At 45.3% G+C, this 6000-nt stretch overlaps 1 pseudogene; it reads left to right on the forward strand.

Moving 5' to 3' along the window:
- LOC135521355 (serine/threonine-protein kinase 31-like) overlaps positions 1-4778 on the forward strand; it is a 34921-nt pseudogene extending 30143 nt beyond the window's left edge.
- Positions 4779-6000: the final 1222 nt, after the last annotated feature.

Raw genomic sequence — 6000 nt, forward strand, 5'->3', positions numbered from 1 at the left:
TACCGTGAGCCTCCTGAGGTGGGCGGAGGCCAAGTCGAGCTCTGTACCACATCGCCGTGAGCCTCCTGAGGAGTGCGGAGGCCAAGTCGAGCTCTGTACCACATCGCCGTGAGCCTCCCAAATTTTGTAACAATGCAGAGGGCTCTGTTTAGCTCTGCGTTGACGTGATTGGTTGACAGTAGGTGGGGGCGTTACGTCCTGTGTAAACACACACACTTCCTTCACAACAGCTCTGCTCCCCTAAGCGTGGGAAGTATGAAAGCCCTGAAGTCAGTGGAGGCTACATCGTAGGGAATGTTGTACATCCACTTCAGATGTCTGATTGACCAGGCAGAACATTTTAGAGAGGTCGTGTTCTCCATTTGTCATGATGTCACTATGAACCCTTCTCTTTCAGTCAGACCCTCTTGCCTATGTGATGGTGCCATACTTCCCCAATGGAAGTCTCTGGGCTGTTCAGGCTGCCACACCCCTAACTGCCTCAGTGAGTTCTCTCTACTACCTTCCTCTCGGCTACCTTCCTCTCGGCTACCTTCCTCTCGGCTACCTTCCTCTCGGCTACCTTCCTCATATTTCACATTTAGAGTTACAAAACTCTCCCAAAATTCCCAGGTTTCCAGAAATCCCAGTTGGAGGAGTCCCCTTCTTCCAACAGAGTTTTCTGGAAAATCGGGCAGTTTTGGAACCTTATTCACATGCCCTTGTTTTGTAGTACTAGTATAACACATTGACCTACTGTCCTGTCTCTCCCATCAGTAGACTGGTAGTATAACACATTGGTAGTATAACACATTGACCTACTGTCCTGTCTCTCCCATCAGGAGACTGGTAGTATAACACATTGACCTGCTGTCCTGTCTCTCCCATCAGGAGACTGGTAGTATAACACATTGACCTGCTGTCCTGTCTCTCCCATCAGTAGACTGGTAGTATAACACATTGACCTGCTGTCCTGTCTCTCCCATCAGGAGACTGGTAGTATAACACATTGACCTGCTGTCCTGTCTCTCCCATCAGGAGACTGGTAGTATAACACATTGACCTACTGTCCTGTCTCTCCCATCAGGAGACTGGTAGTATAACACATTGACCTACTGTCCTGTTTCTCCCATCAGTAGACTGGTAGTATAACACATTGACCTACTGTCCTGTCTCTCCCATCAGTAGACTGGTAGTATAACACATTGACCTGCTGTCCTGTCTCTCCCATCAGGAGACTGGTAGTATAACACATTGACCTACTGTCCTGTCTCTCCCATCAGGAGACTGGTAGTATAACACATTGACCTACTGTCCTGTCTCTCCCATCAGGAGACTGGTAGTATAACACATTGACCTACTGTCCTGTCTCTCCCATCAGGAGACTGGTAGTATAACACATTGACCTACTGTCCTGTTTCTCCCATCAGTAGACTGGTAGTATAACACATTGACCTACTGTCCTGTCTCTCCCATCAGGAGACTGGTAGTATAACACATTGACCTGCTGTCCTGTCTCTCCCATCAGGAGACTGGTAGTATAACACATTGACCTACTGTCCTGTCTCTCCCATCAGGAGACTGGTAGTATAACACATTGACCTACTGTCCTGTTTCTCCCATCAGTAGACTGGTAGTATAACACATTGACCTGCTGTCCCGTCTCTCCCATCAGTAGACTGGTAGTATAACACATTGACCTACTGTCCTGTCTCTCCCATCAGTAGACTGGTAGTATAACACATTGACCTGCTGTCCTGTCTCTCCCATCAGGAGACTGGTAGTATAACACATTGACCTACTGTCCTGTCTCTCCCATCAGGAGACTGGTAGTATAACACATTGACCTGCTGTCCTGTCTCTCCCATCATGAGACTGGTAGTATAACACATTGACCTACTGTCCTGTCTCTCCCATCAGGAGACTGGTAGTATAACACATTGACCTGCTGTCCTGTCTCTCCCATCAGTAGACTGGTAGTATAACACATTGGTAGTATAACACATTGACCTACTGTCCTGTCTCTCCCATCAGGAGACTGGTAGTATAACACATTGACCTGCTGTCCTGTCTCTCCCATCAGTAGACTGGTAGTAGAACACATTGGTAGTATAACACATTGACCTGCTGTCCTGTCTCTCCCATCAGTAGACTGGTAGTAGAACACATTGGTAGTATAACACATTGACCTACTGTCCTGTCTCTCCCATCATGAGACTGGTAGTATAACACATTGACCTGCTGTCCTGTCTCTCCCATCAGTAGACTGGTAGTAGAACACATTGGTAGTATAACACATTGACCTACTGTCCTGTCTCTCCCATCAGGAGACTGGTAGTATAACACAGGAGACTGGTAGTAACATTGACCTACTGTCCTGTCTCTCCCATCAGGAGACTGGTAGTATAACACATTGACCTGCTGTCCTGTCTCTCCCACCAGTAGACTGGTAGTATAACACATTGACCTGCTGTCCTGTCTCTCCCACCAGTAGACTGGTAGTATAACACATTGACCTGCTGTCCTGTCTCTCCCATCAGGAGACTGGTAGTATAACACATTGACCTGCTGTCCTGTCTCTCCCATCAGGAGACTGGTAGTATAACACATTGACCTGCTGTCCTGTCTCTCCCATCAGGAGACTGTGAAGGTGATGAGAGGCGTGGCCAGGGGCCTCCAGGCCCTCCACGCTGCAGGCGTCACCCATGCCTCCCTCAACCCCAACAACGTCTTCGTCCTCCACCGACACCAAGGCATGGTGGGAGACTACGACTTCATAAAGACTCCTGTGAGTAGCCTTTCCTCAATCCTAACGTGGAGGCTAAAGAAACGCACACCTGTTTAGGAGAGGTGCTGGCTAGCGGAGTAGAACACCTGTTTAGGCGAGGTGCTGGCTAGCAGAGGAGTAGAACACCTGTTTAGGAGAGGTGCTGGCTCTAGCGGAGTAGAGCACCTGTTTAGGAGAGGTGCTGGCTCGCGGAGGAGTAGAACACCTGTTTAGGCGAGGTGCTGGCTAGCGGAGTAGAGCACCTGTTTAGGAGAGGTGCTGGCTAGCGGAGGAGTAGAACACCTGTTTAGGCGAGGTGCTGGCTAGCGGAGGAGTAGAACACCTGTTTAGGAGAGGTGCTGGCTAGCGGAGGAGTAGAACACCTGTTTAGGAGAGGTGCTGGCTAGCGGAGGAGTAGAACACCTGTTTAGGAGAGGTGCTGGCTAGCGGAGGAGTAGAACACCTGTTTTGGAGAGGTGCTGGCTAGCACTTCAAATTAAAGGAGAACTGCACACTAGGAGCACAGATGTAATAATTTAATAACCTAATAACCAACGTTTCAACAGACAAGCTGTCTTCATCAGGGTATAATGACAAACTGCGGGGTGACTAGTTTATATAGTGTCAAAGGACACACACAGGTGTCTGTAATCATGACCGGGTGTGGCCTGATCATTGGTTAATTCTCAGATATAAAAAATAACATACAAAAAACATGACTGGACAGCACAAACCTAATTTACCACATCTCTCTCATCGAACAAAAACAACTGTTTTCCCCCTCCATTTTAAATACACTATCTCATGTACCTTGGTTTCTTTTACACCTGTCTGAATGAGCGCTACATATGGTTGTTTCATGGTTGTACGTACCATGTTGGTTCCAGGTACAGAGAGCAGTGGACAGTGGGATGGTGGCCGGCTCTATCAGCCTGGTGGCCCCAGAGCTCCGTCAGACACAAAGCACACCTCCTACTCCAGCCTGTGACATGTACTCCTATGGCTGCCTGCTGTTCTGGGTAAAACGCCTTCATGTTGCCCTCTCTGTAGATCAGCCCAGGTCTCTGTATAACACAAGATGGATGGCTCTATAGCTCGTGGTCAAGCAGCTTTGGGACAGAGTGGAATACAGCAGGAATTGATATGTATTTTAAGGGGTTTCAGGGGAACTCTGACATGTCATACAGGAGAAATCATTAGCAAAAGTTAATGATAACATTGAATATTCATCCGGAGAGACTCGAGGAGATGTGAACAATAGACTTGTTGAAAAGAAGCTCTCAGTAAGCAGTTGGGTCCATACCATTTATGTTTTTGCTTCAACAACTCTGTCTGCAGCTGCATGCCCCAGGGTTCAACGGGGATCTGGATAGTGGAAGCAGACTGGCCCTGGATATCAGCCGAGTGGAACTGGTCAGTAACCCTGATGGCCTTTTCATGGTTCAATTCATTTAGAATTCATTTTATTTTTGCTCCCAAAGTACAGGTCAGTTTTAATTAGGAGAATAATACATGTCATTTTTAACACATTGAAAGACAGTCACAAAGTGCTTAAAGGATGTTGTGTGTCCTCTTGTCCAGGAGTCCAAACTCCAAGCCCTGCTGTCTAAGCTGCTGGTGTGTGTTGGAAGACTGACTGCTGCTGAGACCCTGGCTGATGACTACTTCCTGTCTGACCAGTAACCAGGCAACCGGTACATACTGGGATAGTTTGGTTGACAGTTTTACTTTAGTATTAGTCTGTTCCGCTAACATTCCACTCCGTGACTTGCCAAATATGGTTTCCTATGTTAAGAAGTGGAATAATGGCTAAACAGACCAGTATCCAGACTACTTCAATACTACAATGTTTTGTTGATCTTCCAATATATAAAAGCACAATATATTTGTCAGTCTGCTGATTTAAAAGCACAGTATCATGTTGTTTAACTGTATATTCTTTTCCTTTTTTAAATGTTATGTTCAGTAATTAGGTGATGTTGGAGTACCCTGTCTTGCAGTTGTCACTTTCTAGAGTAAATAAAATACACATTCTGAGATGGACCTGATCTGTATGGACCTGGTCTCATTTAGAACTCAAAGTGAACCACCACCAGCACAATGCTTTCGGTTCTAAGAAGTTAGAGTTTTTGCTGCTGTGTACTCTTTAACACGAGTTCTGTGCTCTGTTGCTGACTGTCTCCTGACTTGCCTGATCGGGATGTTGTCAGCATCAATCTACTGTAAAATCTCTGAAAATCCCTTGGAAAACGCTCCCCCGAGAAAATTGTTATCATTACATGTTTTCTCACCCTTCACTGGTTGAAAACTATGGTCAGATTTTTGTGCCCCCTACGTGCCCCTATTTTCCAGAACTGCGGGTTGATGGTTTTGCACTCTCTAAATGTCCTTTGATTTGGAGAGATTCATTAGAAGTTGGGCTTTTTTTGTTGTCTATTTTCCATCTGTGTAAACACAATGTTCATGTTGTATTTTTGCCTCATTTTCATCATTTAATTTTATATTCTCATCATTTAATTTTATATTCTCATCATTTAATTTCATATCCTCATCATTTAATTTCATATCCTCATCATTTAATTTCACATTCTCATCATTTAATTTCATATCCTCATCATTTAATTTTATATTCTCATCATGTAATTTCATATCCTCATCATTTAATTTCATATCCTCATCATTTAATTTCATATCCTCATCATTTAATTTCATATCCTCATCATTTAATTTCATAACCAAACTGCTGGAGTAAAAATACTAAAGATGTTTTGCTTCAATGCCTCATTCCATATGGAGCCAGATGTGTATATGGGCTTGTCCTTATCTGGGGATGACTTCCTTAATCTTTGTTGTTCTGATGGGGAACATCAGGCTTCCATGAGAGAGGACTCCTGCTGCCCATCTTCTGCCTGTCTGGGAATGGTTACTTCCTTAATCATTGTTGTTCTGAACCATTCCCTCCGCAAGGCAATTAAACAAGCTAAGCGTCTGGGAATGGTTACTTCCTTAATCATTGTTGTTCTGAACCATTCCCTCCGCAAGGCAATTAAACAAGCTAAGCGTCAGTATAGAGTCAAAGTAGAGTTGCAATTCAACGGCTCAGACACGAGAGGTATGTGGCAGGGTCTACAGTCAATCACGGATTACAAAAAGAAAACCAGCCCCGTCGCTGACCACGATGCCTTGCTCCCAGATAGACTAAACAACTTCTTTGCTCGCTTTGAGGACAATACAATGCCACTGACACGGCCCGC

This window comes from Oncorhynchus masou, chromosome 29 (assembly GCF_036934945.1).
Source record: "Oncorhynchus masou masou isolate Uvic2021 chromosome 29, UVic_Omas_1.1, whole genome shotgun sequence".
NCBI lineage: Eukaryota > Metazoa > Chordata > Actinopteri > Salmoniformes > Salmonidae > Oncorhynchus > Oncorhynchus masou.